Source organism: Heterocephalus glaber, unplaced genomic scaffold, assembly GCF_053883595.1.
Source record: "Heterocephalus glaber isolate CG9 unplaced genomic scaffold, H.glaber_assembly_v1.0 deba00001067, whole genome shotgun sequence".
NCBI lineage: Eukaryota > Metazoa > Chordata > Mammalia > Rodentia > Bathyergidae > Heterocephalus > Heterocephalus glaber.
Genome location: NW_028258187.1, coordinates 5,613,987 through 5,631,513, shown reverse-complemented (window position 1 = coordinate 5,631,513; position 17,527 = coordinate 5,613,987). Strand labels below are relative to the sequence as shown.

Here is a 17,527-nt window from a genome sequence, read left to right as displayed (position 1 = left end):
GCACAGTCTACAGCTTCAACAAGAACATGAACTAGAAGCAGAACAAAAACAACATGAGCACTTCTACTAAGTGAAGTGAGGTTTTTCAGTAATGTTAACTGTAAATGCTTTGTTTCATTTGGGATTATGATTTATAGTTCTTATCACCATGTATAGCCATCCCCTGGTGTCCACAGATGATTGGCTCCAGGACCCCCAAAGATGCTTAAGTTTCTTCTATAAAATGGTATACTTTATCCTTCTTTATGGCTGAGTAGTATTCCATTGTGTGTAAATACCACATTTTCTTTATCCATTCATCTGTTGATGGGTATATAGTCTATTTCCAAGATTTAGCTATTATGAATTATTCTGCCATATATATGCATGAATCACTATAATATGATGCCTTTAACTCTTTCAGGAGGATACCTAGAAGGGGAATATCTGAGTCAAGAGGAATTTCTAGTTTCAGTGTTTTGAGGAATCTCCATAGTGATTTCCACAGTGGTTGTACTAGTTCACACTCCCATCAACAATGTAGAAGGGTTTCTTTTTCTCCCACAGCCTCACCAGTATTTGTTATTATCTGATTTCTTGGTGATTGTCATTATTTCTGGAGTAAAATGGTATCTCAGTGTTGTTTTCATTTGCATTTCTCTAATGCTCAGCAAGGGATAAACCTGAGTCATCTGTAGGAAAATGGATGCACCTTGAGACCATAATGTGAAGTGAAATAAGTCAGACACTTAAATATCTCATGGTTTCTCTTATAGAAGAAACCTAAAATTAAAATAAAAGTTAGATAATAGGAAATAGGGGGATAGAGCTTTCTCAAATGGGAAGGAGACTGAGAGATGGAGGGAACTGGGAGGGAATTGGATGAAGGAAGAATTAAGAGGTGTTAAGTACATGTACCAACTTCACACAGGAAATGCAGCCACTATGTGCTGCAACCCTGTACTAATAAAGGAAGCAGAATGTCACGGCGTGACATAACCTACATCCATCCTCTTGTGCACCTTAGAACACGTCTAGGTGACTTGTAATACTAACACAATGTAAATGATATGTATTTAATTTTTATCCTGCATTATTTAAGGAATAAAGACATGGAAAAAGTCTGTACGTGTTAATTTTTTAAAAATATGCTCAATCTGCAGTTGGTTTACTCCACAGAGGGAGAGCCTGCAGATACTGTTCTAGAGAAGGAGAAATCTCCTTCAAAACATTCCACGTTTATGATTTAAAATATCCTGAAGTGCACGGGTGGTGAAAGGAATTTCAGGGCTTTCCAATGAAATTACATTGAAACAAAGAAAGGAAATTGGAGCTGTGGAAGTTGAGGAAAGCAGACATAAATTCAGTAGTAAATGCGCTGGCATTGCAGGTAGGTTTGAACTAATAAAACAGATGATTTTGCTGAAAACTTAACATCTCACAACACTGCTGCCTACCCCATCACGAGACCATTAGCGTCTTGTCACCGACGTCCCAAACACGTCAGTGACATGAATCCTAATCACAAGCAGAGCAAACACCCAGGCATGCAGTGGAGCACAATGGACAACAGGCCTCCCTCCCTTCCCGGGCTCCCTCACGCGTGGAAGACATGGAAAAAGCAGCCAGGCCCCAGGCTGGAGAGAAAAAGGAGGAAAAACGCAGGAAACTTTGAAAAGCGAGCAAAAACATTTCAGTCAACCCTTCAGCTACTTCAGAAACACCTTTTCCAAATACACACTTGATAAGCAGGTGTGCAGAAAGGAGCTGTTAAAGGCCACCAAAGCCTCCTTTGCATGACACAGCACTGTATTTTAATAAGGAAGAAACAGCATTTTCTCAAGATGAAATAGCAAAGCAGGGCTCTTTAGTTCCTTTTGGGGCTGGACTCTTCTTGAGGATCTGCTGAACGCTGGAGACCTTCCCTCCTCCCCACTTTAGGGTTGCCCTTCGGGGTTTCCAACTCAGGCCTCTGCCCACGGCAAGAGCCATCCATGCCCAGTTCTCTCGCACACGATGGCTCCCGGCTAAAAGCTAGGCCCTGATCCTGTGAAGTCCTGTGCTGAACAGATGTGCTCTAAGGCCTTGGACAGGAGTTCAATAGTCTTCACGTCATATCAGCCTAGGAGTTAAGAGTTTCATCTCATGGATTGGGCGATGCACCATTCAGTTCTGTGGCAAAAACACAATTGCCTTAAAAGATTCTTTTTGGACGGTGATGGTCGTGCGGATCAAACCCAGGGCCTCACTCCCTCGCACTTGGCAAGCCCTCTGCCCCTGAACTAATTGCCAGCCCAGGCTTTTTTACAAAATTTTTTTTTTTGGTACTGGGGATCGAACTCAGGTCCTTGCGCTTGTGCAGCAGGTGGCGAAACCACTGAGCTAAACCCCCAGCCCCTTTTCACAGATTTTGAAACACACAGCAGTTTCGCTAACTGCAGGTACAATGTTACATAACAGACGTCCAAAACTTACTACTTATGAATAACTATAACTTTCTACCCTCGGATTAGCAGCTTCTGGCTTTGTCCTCTGCCATGACTACACTCTCTGCGTCTCTGCAGATCTTAGACCTCCTGACGGTGAACAGGTGCTGAGCTGTTGGCCCTTCTGTGACGGGCTCATGTCACTTAGCATAGTCCTCCGGGCTCACCCATGCTGTGGCATAGTGCAGAATTCCCTTATTTCTAAAGGCCTTGTTTGGGTGTATCCCACATGTTCTTTACCCAGTCTCCATTCCTGGACACTCAGGTCCTATCCACATCTGGCCGCTGTAACAGTGCTGTGATGATGAGGCGGGGCTCACCCCTGCCTGAGGTCCTGCCTTCAATGCTCTGGGATAAACACGCCTTGATGGGCAGCTGGCAATTTTGTTTTAATTTGGGGGAAACTTCCAAACCGCTTTCCACTGTGACCAGCTTACATTCCCTTCAACAGTGTCTAAGGGTGACATCTCTCCACAGTCTCTTCGATGCTTATCTTTTTTGTTTTTGTTTTTATTTTATCGTTTTGATAAAAGCCATCCTAACAAGGATGAAGTGAGAGTCATTGTGATTTCAATTTGCATCTTCCACATGATTATTGATATTGCTCAACTTTTCAAATCTCTGGGGGTTAATTTTTTATATTTTAATTTTGGATTTTGGGTGTTTTTTTTTTTTTTTGAAAACTGTCTATTCAGGTCATTTGCCCAATTTTAAAAAATTGAGTCATTTGTTTTTCTGATATTGGGTCACAGGAATTACCTTTTCATTTTCTTTTTTTCTTGTACTGAGGATCAAACTCAAGCCCTCAGGCTTGCTAGACAAGTGTTCACAACTGAGCTACATCCCCAGGCCCAGTTACCAATTCTTGTCATTGAGGAGCCGATTTCTGCCCTGGAAACAATCCTGCCGAATTATTTGTCCATCTGGTTCCAATCCATTTTTGCTAGCAGTATCCTGCTACTCAAAAATACTCTGTATAAGAAAAGCAGGGAAAAAGTTTATAGAAAGGTGAGACGCAATTGAGTCAGCTACACTCTCGGCAGCTCTGGTATTCAGTGTGTTTGTTCATTTACTCAGTTGGAAAACTCTACATATTGACTATGAGTCAGAACGGCAGGAAGTCCCTCCCCTTAAAGAGCACACTTGTTCCACGCAGTACCTGGGGAAATGTTCGAGTGGGTGTATGGCAAGATGGTGCGAAGACACCCCAGGCGCCCTTTCCTTCCGCATGGAGAAGTGGAGAAAATGGGGCCTAAGTAAGACTTATCCAGGACAGGAAGAAATAGCAGTGCGCTACGTTCCAAAGCAATGGGGCGTTGTAGCAAAGAAAGGGTGACAACCTCAGAATGGTTGAAAAAACTGGGCATTCCTGCAATGAATATGTGATCAAAAAGTCAGAAAGGCAGCTATTTGAGCGGTTATTCTTTGCCTGATAATGTCACAGCTAGCTTAAACTAGCCAGTAAAAGTTGAGTTGGGAGCACACCTGTAATTCAGCACTTGGGAGGCCGAGGCTGGAGGACTACCACGAGTTCGAGGGCAGCCTGGACTACATAGTGAGATCCTGTCTCAAAAAAAAAAAAAAATTAAGTTAAGTTGGAAAAGAAAGATGAATGCATAGTCAAAATCAAATAACTCTACTCAGGACCAGGTATACTGTATAAGATGAGAGACTCAACACAAAATGGTAATGCAGGACCTTTGATAAGAATTTGAGGGGTGGGGATGTAGCTCAGAGGCAGAGAGCTGGTCTGGCATGCACGAGGCCCTGGATTCTATCCCCAGAACTGCAATGATATTCAAAATAAAAATGAAAAAGAATGTCAAGACGGCAGCATCAGGCCTTAAACCAAGTATAGAAAGGGTCAATCTGAGTATGGGGGACACTGATCCAGGAACGCAGCCCTCATAAAACAGTCAAAGAAAATGTGCAACCTTCATGCCTGTCCTCTACTACCACAGACAAAGGTCCTGCATTTTCAAAATGGCGGCCGTGAAGCCCTTCCCTGGCGGTGGGTGCTGGGCAGGAAGTTTTCTGTCCACTTCTCTCAGCAACTCTAGGAAGTGGGCGTTACCGGCCCCTCTTGGGGATGGTGAAACCAAAATTGAGAGCAGTAAGGCAATCCTGAAGGAAAAAGACACATGGTCTATCTTGACCCTGTGCCCTCAGGGCCCTGTGCCTGGCTGCGGGACAGTCCCAGCGTTCACAGTGGCTTGCAAATGAGGATTTGGCTTTGCCTGAACCACAGAGGTCCAGCTTCTAGAGGTCATCTAGAGAGTTCGTAGTGAGTGAAAACCGAGAGTACAAAGTGTCCCACACTGTGACCTCTGATGGGAGCCCGGGCCGAGGTGTCCGGAGAAGGAAGCCCTCCCACAGCCAACACTCTTCTATCCCGACACAGCAATGAGGAGAAGCCACCTGATTTCCATCAGAAATTATGCATCAGAATAACACATGCACACAAGAGTGCATACCGAATCTATTTTAAAGGAAGTTGTTAAATCTTCAGAACGTACAGGAATTTCAGAGTTCTCCTTGCAAACACCCAATGAATAGTTTCTTGAGATCAAGGATCACAAAAGCATTCCAGGCTCACGAGAGGCCCCAACCCGACTGTCAATGCCTCTGGAGAGCCAGTGCACAGGCCCCGTGAAAGCCGCTTTTCCCACTTAGGAGAAGTTGCCACTATCACAGGAGAGTATTAGTCCAGTAATAGTAACCACAGAACCAAAATATTTCCCAAAATTCCCCGGGTTCTTCTCTGGGCCTCCATTTTTGCCCATTAGAGTGGGTCTTCCTCCTGACACACTGTTCGGGTGTCTGGCATATTTGGGGCCCCTGTCATGCCTCTGCCCCTCGGTCTTAGCTGCATTCACACACGCCTCCAGCCTGGAGCTCTGTGTGATTAACAGCCCTGCCAGCCATGCCTATTTAAAACCATTCCTACGTTATGTCTTTTTTTCTCCACTTGTCTCTGATTTTTCTCAGATCCTTATTTTTCTCCTTAGCAGAAATTACGTACTGTCTGAATGTCCTCCCCACTCTGAGACCTGATAACTTCATTCCAGTGTTTTGTCTTGGGGGAGCTTTTGTGAAGCAGATAATAGGGGAGAGCTGATTCCAATTCAGCACAGGATTGGCCAGAAGATCCTGCAGTTTAATCATCTGCCAGTGCCCTGCTCTCTCTCCCCAGCTGCCCAGTGCAGACTCACAATTCTGAGACAGAAAAGGGGAGGAAAAGCCCTCAGACCAGTGCCTGGCACACCACCATGCACCACAGTGCACCGGGCACGAGGATGTTCCCTTGTTCTGCTCGTGCGCGGAATGTGCTCCTGGAAGTTGTGTTTTCGAAATGGTCCCGCCAGCCCTTTGATGATTTTATGTTTTGATTTATCCAGTTTCTCAGCTCCAGGTTGTAGCAACCTCTCGCCGCTATCTCACTCAGGTGGAGCGGGGAAGCCTAACAGCCCGGGCCAGCAGCCAAGCTCCCTCGTGACTGACACTTCCCTAAATGAGCTAAGATTTGCTCTGCGCAGAGCGGTGTTCCACGGTACAAGCAGCCTCGGTGACAGCAAAGATGCTGCCCCGAATCCTAACAAAGCTACTTCCAACTTGTGCTCAGGCAAGGGGAACCGGCCCTTCGGCGGGATGTGCGGGGCTTCAGCCTTAGGACTCCTCCACCCCTGCCCCATCATTTACCTTCTGAGGAAACCAAGGGGCTTTAGGGAAACAGCAGCGCATTAGGCCACTTAAATCACAAATCCCTGCACCTTTCCAAAAGGCTGTTGAAGATTCCTTCACTTGTGGAGCAGTTGTTTAATTGCGTGCATCTGCTACGCCACACACTTTAAAAAAAAAAAAAAAGATCAAATTAAACCTGCTGAACAAATTTGTGCTTTGAAGTTCTGGCAAAAGTATCCTTCCTCTACTAGAGGGACTAAGAGAAAGAATGGAAACGTTCTTTGGTGCAAATGTCGGCACATGTCCTTTACCCAGCCCGAGCTGCCTTCATAGACGGAAGCAAATCATTCTCGCTTACATGTTTCTAATTCATTTTCCAAGCCTGGTCCACATTTCCCTCTGCAACGTTAATGAAAGCCCAGAAACATTTACAAATGGAGAAACATCATACTTACAATTTTGGGGTGTGTAAAGCGGCTGTGTACCTTATGCAAAACCTTATGTTTATTTTTGCTGTCCTTCCTGTTCAAAAGATAGCACCACGCTTGGTGTGGCCGCTGAAACTAGTGGGAAGCAACTCCTTTCCACATGGCGACTTGAGGACACTAGTCTTTGTGCGGAGCCACAGGAGCAGTGAGGAGGGTCTGCTGTCTGACACTTTTATCCCTTAGATCAAATTCAGCCGGAGCCTTCCAACGGGTTTGCCATTTAACCCCCATGAGTCTGGCGATCAAGTATGGAGACTAAGTTTCCACTTCCCAGGAAAGCCCAACTAGACCTGAAGGTCTCACTTTGCACTGTGGCTCTGTGGGCAGGAAGATCCAGACAGCATGAGAGCCCCGCAGCAGTGCGACTGGGTTTTTAAAGTGCCGGACGCTGCCCGCTTGGATGGACTCCTATTCCATTGCATCAGAGGCCTGGTAACAGGATCCTGCCAACCTTGGCATCAGAAGTCCCGGCAGGTCACAGGGAAATTCTCCTGGCCACTGCCAACTGACACAGATGCATACTGCTGTCAGAGCCATCGCCCGTCTGAGCTGCCCAAATTGGTGGTCTCGAGAATAAACCGACGTCCAGTCTGTCAAACTGAAAAGCACATGCGAAGCCAGCGTTTGGTTTTCCCAAAGACGTTGTGCTGATCTGGGTGAACTACAATGTCGTAACTGGGGGGGTGGAAATGCATTTTTCCCCTGCAGGTGCTTGGTTTTGCTTTGATTCTGTTTTGTCACAGTCTGGGTCTCAAGGTGTACACAGCCAGTGTCCACTAAGGGACCTGGCTGGGCCTGAGGGGCAGGGACTCAGAGGGCGTGGGGTGGAAGGAGAGGGGCACCCAGGTCTCCCCAACTCCCTCGGAACCCAGCCCAGTTAGGGGGCAGCGCTCTCTGGGGATCCACCCTTCTTCCTCTTCCGGCCTGGGCAACTGGCTGCTCTGACTGAAAGCAGTGCATGAAGCAGGACACATCAAACCACCGCTGCTCACTCCCAGCCTCCCCAAGGCTGCTCCTAACAGCTCTGTTTTCTGTCTGCAGTGTGTGCAAGTGGGTGGAACGGCACTCGTACTGCATGCTAAAGGCCGCAGCTTTTGTTTCCTGCGAGTTCTGTTTCAGAGGCTAACGTGCAGCAATTAGTCTAATTAATGTGAGACAATGAGCTGTGTTACCACTTATCAAATTGATTGTTCCCCTATCAAAACAAAACAGGCTGGCTTTTTGATGTAATTTCAAGAGATGATTTGAAATGTCATGTTGCTGCAAGCCAATTACCGTGTGACTAGAGCCAGGTCAACGGAATACATAATTAGCGTGAGTTTGGGAAGGCTGCTTACTGCTAGTATGTTAATTAACTGTCTTTTGTCATAAAACAAAAAGGTGGGATGGAAGGTTTTGAAATAGGTCTTTTTTATTTACCTTTCTTTGTGCTTATCAACATGAGGCATGACAATGCAAAAGAATGGAAAATTTTAATTCCACTACTTCAAATTAATACTCCGCCACAAGGTCAGGCATGGTGTCCTGGCCGAGCTTCCCTCTGGCCCGGGGTGTGATATGACTTGTGCAGTCTTCCTGTTTCAGTCTTGAGATGTGGACAGAATAAGCCCAGCTTCAAATGACGCCTTTGCCTTGGCCTGGCTGTGCTGGACAGCGACTGCCATCCTCCACCCGCGGGCTCGGAGGCCTCCAGTCCTGAAGGCACCAAAGCTGCCTGTCCTTCCTGCGTTGCACTGCGCTGGGGTGGCTACAATCAGTGGGCGACAACTGACGATCAGGCTCGAGGTGGCCTGGAGTCGTGCCTGAGTCACATTCATGTGCAGTAAACCTGCTGCTGGCTTGGAGAACACATTGGGAATTTTCAAAGTCCTCACATCACCAGTCTACGTACTGTGGAAGGCTGCGTCTCACCTGTAGGGGCCGGTGGGAGGGCATCCTGAGACTGTCTACCAGGAAGGCATCGCTCAACAATGCCTTTCTTCTTCCATTTGTTCTCAGGACCTGGTTCGGGTCTTAATTCTCACTGGGAGAGATCCGCCAGACTCAGAAACGCACACAACACCTTGCTGTTAGTAGAATAGCGAGTTTGGCTTGCAAACTGGACTTCTGTCCTTTGCTTCTGTTTTTCAAGTTTTTGAAATCATTAAAAATACTGTAAATATGAAAAAGATGAAAAGATGGGGTGCAGAGCTTTTCCTTCTGGAAGACGTGTCCGAGGAACACAGGGTAAAGAGACTTGGGGTGCAGGGCTCTGCTAGGAGGCGGGTCTCAGGCTAGCAGGCTGGGAGACACAGGCTGCACCCCCTGCAGCAGCTCCTTCTCTGCCTGAGGCTAGCTGCACTTGGGCTCTACGGGTGGGGCAGGGGAGCAACCGGATGCAGCTACCAGTGACCACAAACAGCCGCAGAGCTGTCACTGCCTGGTGCTTCTGAGACGAAGCTTTAGGCCCACGCGGGTGAGAGCCACAACTAGGACCCACGGCATCAGCCTTCATGACCGCCACGCATGCACATGCATGTCCTTGTCATTTCCTTTCCTCCTGGGCAGGGCCTCACCTACCCATTCCTCAGTCCATGACATCAGTACGGAAACAGCAAGCCTCACATCACACAATGCCATTCAAGGACTTTTTTCCCTAATTGTTTTTCTTCTCAAATAGAAAAGAAGGGAAGAAGGTAGAGGAGCCGGGAAAGAATCAGACCAGGAGCTCCCAGGCGCTGAGTTCGGGCGGGCGTCTGCAGGTCTGCACCATACGGCCCAGGCGCTTCGCTGCCCTCATCCTCCCCCTACTAAGCTCTCTCAGCAACCTCCAAAGCTGCTGCTCCCCCGGTGACCCCCTTTTCTCTACTGGTAAGAGGTCGAGAAGGCTTAGGATAATCAAGCCAAAGCCCTGCCACTAACGTGGATTCTAAAATTCTACTCCTTCCAACTGAGCAAGGCTGTTTGGAATTTTATGGTTATTTTTAAATCTTAAACTAAGCTTTGACTGCACTGTTATAGTGAAAGCAAAGAAATCCAAAAGACCCACACTCACTCTCATTAAAAATAGAACCAAATGCCTGGTGTGGTAACAGACGCATTATAATCCCAACTACTCAGGAGGCTGAGACAGGAGGGTCTCAAATTCAAGTCCAGCCTGGGCAATTTAGCAAGACCTTGTCTCAGAATAAAATTAATTAATTTAATTAATGTTTGGTTTTTTGGAGACAGAGTTTCGCTATCTAGCCCAGCCTGGCCTCAAATTTGTGGCGATCCTCCTGTCTCAGCCTCCTGAGTGCTGGGATTATAGGCATGCACCATCATGCCTGGCTTTTTTCCGAATAAAATTTCAAAAGTGCTGGGATGTCAGTGTGCAGGGCCTGGGCTCATGCAAAGTACTGACACCCCCCCCCCCGAAAACAAAAGGCAAACAAACACCAACAACACAGAACAAAATAACTCCATGCAGCAAAGTAGTCCGATGAGTTATAGTTCTATTATTTGAAGTCTTGAAAAGGAAGGACGTAAGAAATGCTGGATGCTCTCCACATTTTTATGCTGAATCCAAAATTTAAGAGAATTTTAGGCGCCAAGCAGGGTTTGGATCATAAGTGTTTCTCTCTCACAGCTCAACTTCCTCCGAAATGCTTTCCTTAGAATTCATGCAAACTCGGACTCCTGTTGCAAAAAACAAGCCCAACCGGAAGCCAGCGCAGCCAGGTGCCAGGCCCAAGGGCCGGAACACCGGTCCCAGGGACACAGCGGGCAGCGGGAACTGCACCGCCAGGCCCTCTCTGGCCTCCTCGCCTCCCACCGAGCTGAGCAGCGCTGGTCAGACAAACCGCCGGGCCAGAGACGGAGAGGGCTGCTCCTGGGACCTGGCAACCCTGCCGCAGGGCAGCAGCAGCCGCCTCCCGCCTCGGATGGATCCCGGGTCCAGCCCCGTCCGCAGGCCGGCACCGGGCACCGGAGGCTGCACTGATGTCCCCGGGAAGGCCAGGCTGGGCGGGATGAGCAGATCACACTGTGTCCAGGCTGGGCTCAGGGCAGTGTCGCAGGAACCTGCTGTCCAGTCACCATGCCTGCTCCCTCTCCTCTTCCTCCTTCTCCACCAGGTCCTCCTCTGCTCTTCTCTCTCGTCCCTCTTTACCCTCCTCTTTCTCCTCCCCCCTCCTCCTCCTCTTTCTTCCCCTTCTTCATCAGCGGTGGGAATTGAACCCAAGACCTCCCACATGCTAAGCAAATGCTCCACAACTCAGCCCTGCTCCCCTCCCCACTTGGCTAATTCTAACACGTGCACACCAGGCCTGCAGCGAGCAGTTCCATGTGCACGCAGGGTCCTTCCGGAGCCCTCTGGGGATGGAGCCCAAGGCCCCGGGACAGCAAAACACAAGGACTCCCAAGCCCCTCACGTAGGACGATGTCATTGCACATGACCCGTGGTACACCTCCTCTGTACTTTATCCTATTATTTAATTTTTGCACAGCTAGGATCGAACCCAAGGCCTTGTACATCCTAGGCAAGCTTTCTATGAATAAGCTACATCTGTAGTCTCCTTATGTTTTAAATAGTCTCTAGATTACTTAGAATACCTAATACAAGGCAAACACTATGTAAATAGCTGTTACACTACTTTATAGGAATAATGAAAAGAGAAAAAATGTACACATTCAGTACAGGTGCAATATTTCTCAGATATTTTCTCTCCACAGTTCGTCGAAGACATGGATATAGAAGACATACATTTCTTTTTAAAAATTAGCCCTACTTTCCAAAAACCATAATATTTGCAAAAAACAAACGATGCCATTGGACTATTTTGAGAGGCAAAAACAAATTTCAGAAACTGGATAGAATAAAAATAAGTAAAATATTGAATTACTCAATGTATTAGCACAAATATGAAGAACTTGAATTCTACAAAGATTTCTTTTCTAAATAGAAGGCTCTGGTTCCTCTTGAGGAAGTGTTTGGTGTGGGAGAAGTTGGAACCTATCAAACAAAATGAGATAATATAAATATTTCATTTAGTCGTTATCATCTCTTTATGATGATGAGAAGACATTATTATCATATTTTTTATTCTAACTCATAAAAAATGGTCAATCTTCCACATTTGTAATGGGCTACAGCACACGAATCTTAGTTTGGCATAAAGCTCACACAAACCACTCAATATTTTCAATATAAATGTAATGACTTCTGATTTTAGGAGAAAATAACAATGCTAGGAAAAAAAATCTCTAGTTAACTCTAACCTCTCCTATTGGTCATTTGTGTAAGTATGTGCACTTGCAAAAATGTAAAAGAAACTTTCTGCATATTCATTAGGAAGCAGATGGGTGATAATCAGTGGGCACGACAGCAAATTTCTCGAGGATTAGGCTCTGATTGGTTGAATTGCAACATGAACCTCGCGGTTTTGCCGTTAAGTCAGCAGAAGTGAGTTCTTATACGCAGTGCACCTCACCATGGAGAACATGAGGGAGAGGGAAAAGAACGCGCCAGAATAAACTGTGCCTTATTTCTGGCATTAGTTAAAGGAATAGAGCATTATAAGAAAAAAAATACAGGACCATTGATTTTTACAGGTGTTTAATACAGATAAGCTGAAAAAAGGGTTTCCATTTTAAGCCCAGTGATGGCTAAAGATGCATTCAAATATGTTCAAAAGCAATCTAAAGTCTTCTAAAATGGTGTTTGAGCTATTCGGGCAAAACGTAAATAGTTTGTGTGGTAGTCCTGAGGAATGTAGAACAAAACAGTGTCCAAGGGGCTGGCTCTGGCCCTGTCACATGGTGGGTGTCATTAAAACAAGGTAACACTGTTCATCCATTACACCTCCACAGGCGGACGGAGTAAACACCCTCAGAAAGGCCGGAGGCGCCGATACACACCCCGAAGCCCCCAAATCCCACCCTCCGGAGGAGATACTGGAAGAAACAGGAAAAGAGTCAGATAGATACGTGAGTTATTAAATAAATAAACTAAACCCATGGGTTTTTAATCTTGTCAGTTTTTAATATATTTCTTTAAAGCTAGAAAGGATTAACACAATTTTTGCTTTTATCTGACAACACTAACTAGATGTATTTAATTGTTTTGCAGAAACCAAAATAAGGCTACAGAGGGCTCGAGACACAGCTCAGCAGGGCAGCCCGTGCTTGGCGTGAGCAGGGGCCTGGGTTCATTCCTTGGTACCCCCAACCCCCAAAGAAGCTTGGGCCTGTGAGACACTGAATGGATGCATTTTCCATTTGACTACCAGTCTCCCACCTCTGTTGGTTCATACAGTAGACCACATAATGAGCAAGGCCAAAAAACCAGAAAAACAAAACCAAAAACCGAAAACCAAGAGTGATCCTTCGAGTCCGCAAACGCTCCACACAGATGCTACCAGGAGAGGAGAGAGACTGTCACTAGCATCCTGTGCTATGTACTGTTTTGTTCTCTCCCTGGCAACCTGTCTTACTTTCTTAGAGATAAATTTTGATAACTCTGAGTCAAATATAAATCTAATTCCTAGTTTCTATCGCCCCTTCAGTCCGTGGGCTTGGCCACACATCTCGTTGTTAACATGATTCTCCCTAGCTGTGTGAATAAGAGGGCTCACGGCTGAGCCTAAGTGTTAGAATGACCGCACAACATCGTGTTCTCCAAGGCAGAAGGAGAGGGTACAGCTGAACTGAGCAGCGAACGAAATGCAGTGGACACGGAGCCAGCCGTGAAACCGGAGCCCGGCCGGATGGGCTGACGTCCGGTTGCTCAGTCACCCTTGGATCCTGTAAGTGGCGCTGGCTGACTCACGCCTGGAGACCCGAGAGCAGGAGACCCACAGCTCAGACCTGAGCAGCTGAAAGTCACAGTGCACAGAGCAGCCAGCCGCGAGCGACACCTCAGGCCGCAGGGACAGCTTCTATATATAAAAGGTCACGGGACTTTGTGTCACGAGGACATTCGGGGACGGCTTTGTGATAGCAGTGGCTTAGCAGGATTTCAGAACTGAGTTATGACATTGCAGAGCTTGGCTGTAACAGGCCAGGTAATAGGACAACTCGGGATATAAATATTTATCTTATACAGAGTCATAATGGATCTAGAGTTTGAATCCACGTCTAGGTAGGGGAATGGGGTGGGGCAAGAGTACGAGTTTTGAAGCATAAAAATTAACAGTGTCATCCTTGCCCAGTCAGCACTGAGCAACATTTGGTCAGTCCTCTAACTCTTCTTACCTTGTGTAGCTTATGTGTAAAATGGGAGAAAGAGCAAAGCCACCTGCAGAAAGGGAGGCCCACACCAGGAAATGCTCCCACAGGCTAAGGCGGAAACCCTCCCCAGCACGAAGGCATGCACGATGGTTTCCAGGTCTTCCCTAGCTTTTCCCACAACATCCTGGTCAGACAAGGAGAAAGGCACGTGCTGTACACGCTGGCTTCCTGTGAACAGAGACACACCTCTCAGTTGCATTAACTGGTGTTGTAACGTATGAATGTACCATGAGCCTCTGCCATGGCATCTGATTCACAATAAAGGGATTAAGCATATTAATTTGTCATTTGTTCTCCAATGCCTGCCTTCTTGCCTGTAGCACCACTAATATCCCAGGAGCTCCTCAACCCAATTACTTCCCATTTTGCATCACCGCTGAATGTAGTGTTAATGTTCCCAAAGGCTTTGGCTCCTTGGCGAGGGGGAACAGAAGCCCCAGCCCAACCTACATGGTACTGTTGTCATTGCTGAAAAGAAAACCCCCCGACCACTGGGCCATATCTGGTAATCAAACCAAATTAGCAGCCTCACTGGGCCATGGACACGAGCAGCAGACCCGTGCTCATTTTGTATTTATTTGGGGGTGGAAAGGAATTTCATCCATAGGGTGAAGTTCGCAATCTCGAGAGAGCTGAATTCTAGGATGCCTATATACACAAAAGGTTTTGTTCACTTGTTTGGGGAATTACGTGTCAAAAATCACTCAAGTAGCTGGCAAATTCAACTATTTTTTTCCTCAAAAAATTAATAACTAGCTGTTTAGCCAACATCAAATATTACTTTGCAAACTAATTTGTGAATGTAGACACAACTCACTACTTATAGCAAAGACACTGTGTTGTCTATGCTTTCTTAACCTACCCTTATAAATGGGTTCTAACCTTACTGTGTAACATTTCTGCTACTCTCTTCAGTCTTTCAGTTTGAAAATGTGCTTCTTGCTTATCCCATGGGTTTCTGTATTGCTGAAGGCAAAATACTGTGTGGCCTTTCACAACTAGGAACTGTAAACATTTTTCTACCTTATTCTGCCCAAGGCCCAGAGCTCGTTTAAATGTCTGTGGATAGTTTCAGAAATATACAAGAGCCCACAGAGTCACCAAAAAAATGACAGGTTTTAAAGTTATCAATTTCACCAATAACATAAAACTGAGATTTAAACCTCCAAGTATTTTTGCTGTGAGCAGTGACTGACTGAAAACAGATTGTTTTTTATTTCCAATATGATCAGCTTGCATGAGATGGGGCAGATTACATTAATCTCTCTGAGGTTGCTTCTGCCCATTATTTTCTTAAATCCTCCCCTTGCTTTAATCAAGAATAGGAATGTTAAGGGCCCGAGGCAGGGAAGGAACATAGATTAGTGGTGAGCATAATAGTATCAAAGCCAGGAAACACGGATTCTATTCTTGGCCAAGTGCTCTCAGGTGAGCTTGTGATTTACAGCCTCAGTTTCTCCATTTAGAAAACAGAAAGCACAGGGCACACCACCTACAGAGGCGTCCCTGCAGCACGGTCGCTTGCTGAGTGCTGGGCACCTAGCTAAGAGCTTTACAAGGATCAGCGGAAACTATTATTATCCTAGTTTTACAAAGAAGGCAACTGAGGCACAGCAGCAGAAGGAAGAGGCCCAAGGTGGCACAGCTGGGGACAAACTGCAAAGCCTGAGCTCTAAGCCCTGGGCCACATGGCTCTCTCTATTCTTGGTTTCGGTGTTCTCTGCCAGGGCTCAGGGGAATGAGTGTACCTCATACCTACTCCAGAAAGTTTCTTGAACAGGGCCTGACTTCCTCATCTGGGGCTCTGGGTCACCCGCCATGGGCCCAAGACCCTGGGGCTCAGGATGCCTGGCTCCACTGCAGTGCAGTGGTCACACAGCAGCCTTTCTGTGCCAGGTGACCCCAGACATGTGCTGGGTTCCGGGCAGCTGGTGGAGGGAGGCTCAGATTTCCGCTGAACCGAGCACAATGGAGGGAGGCTGTCACAGGGCCTCTGAGAGCACGTGTCACTGGCTCGGTTTTGGAGCATGAGTGTGTGTACTATTTAAAACTTCTCCCTCTCAGCTTTTAAATGCCTTCCTAGGGGCAAAGTTCATTGAGGGGTCTACTGGCCATATGCTGTTTGGTGTCACAGTTTTGCATATTGTGGAACAAGCGCCTGGGAAGCAGCCTCCCTGGGATACTGTTCAGGGCTGCCCACAGCCTGAATACCAAGTGGAGTGCTTGCGGAGGCTAAAGAAGCAATGCCGAGGATCCTCTGCTCCAACCCGGTGTCTGCAGAAAAAGCCAACTTGAACTTGATTCCCACAGATGCCAGAGGAATGCCTCCTTCACAGCTGACACGCAGCAGAGCTAACTTGCCAAAGCAGGCGCAGAGGCTTAGAGTGTCTCCTCACACGGCATTGCTGGAGTGCGGCATGAACACCGTCCATGGGGTTCACTGGAAACTATGGTCATTTAGGATTCATGCATCTCAAAGCTTTGGACTTCACAAGATCTATTAGCAAATGACAAATATATGTGGTGGTGCATATATCGATGAGCTCCATGTAGCCATTCCAACATGCTTGCCTATTTCAGAACAACATGTACGTGATATACATATATGTGTGTGTGTATATGTGTGTGTGTATATATATATATAGTTTATTTGTCAATTAAAGAAAAAATCTTCATATTCCGTGACTTTGGTTAAGTAGGGTATAGTAAAGTAATGCCTTTTTTGGTGCTTAGGCCAAAATAAAAAAGCAACAAACAACAAGAACCACACTGTCAGAAAAGCACTAGAGCTTTAATGAGTCTGAAATAGAGTTGCAAATGGTATATGCCTAACTCTCCTGAAATTCGAGTTTTTACATGAAATTGCTAGATCAATATTTTTAATTTTAAAAGAACTAAACTGGATTAATGAAGCTTACTATCTGTTAAAACCTTCCTGGAGGGAAGAGAGAAGGTATCATCCATATGACTTTTAAGTTTGAAAAACTTCTCTGTGTAATGTAGCTTCCTCAAAGAGGACAAACTCTGAGGATTTATTTAGAAAGGAAAAAAAACAAAGTATCTTCCCAGAGAAGCCAGTCAGACAATGTGGTCATTTATCAGGGCTTCGTTCTTCTACAATGGAGAGAAGACCTTCCTTGTCCTTTTATAGTCACATTTTTTCCTTACAGAACACTCCTTTTTGGTTTAAAAATCAAACCCAAATTTGAACAGTTTTGTAGCAAAGCATCAAACGGTACAAACTATCAAAGAGCAAACAGAACCTGGGCCTTCTGGTCACTATAGAACAGACTCCCTAAAAGGGGAAACATTTTGGGGAAAACTGGTCCCACATAGGCATCAAATAATATCCGTGAGTTGGGAAAGACCCCAGGCAACTAACTCTCCTTTCTTGGAAAAAACAGGCTCGAGATGGAAATGAACCGCTGAACTCAATCCTTGGTCTTAAAAGTGTATCTCCATAGATTCAACAATGTATCATCTAAATATGAAGAAGATGTACAGGAATAGCATTCTGAAAAACGAATTAAGAGCACATGGTCATCAACTCCAGCAAAAGTAATAAAGGTAGAAAAGATGAAGGGGCAAGCATATCTTTCGAAATTGTAAAATGGGTTTATAGGTCTTCTAATAACAACTTTTACT

General features: G+C 46.0%; 1 protein-coding gene across 9 annotated transcripts in view; it reads right to left on the bottom strand.

Annotated features, from left to right (window-relative positions):
* The window catches only part of Esrrg (estrogen related receptor gamma), a 538,714-nt gene that overhangs the window by 282,581 nt on the left and 238,606 nt on the right, over window positions 1-17,527 (bottom strand). Inside the window, exon 1 of one of the 9 annotated variants that reach the window (XM_087209786.1) lies at window positions 6,602-9,800. The exons of the other annotated variants lie outside the window; for them this stretch is intronic. The gene's annotated coding sequence lies outside the window, so the exon portion shown is untranslated. Of the gene's footprint in view, window positions 1-6,601; window positions 9,801-17,527 lie in introns of those variants that run through there. 9 annotated transcript variants of the gene reach the window in all.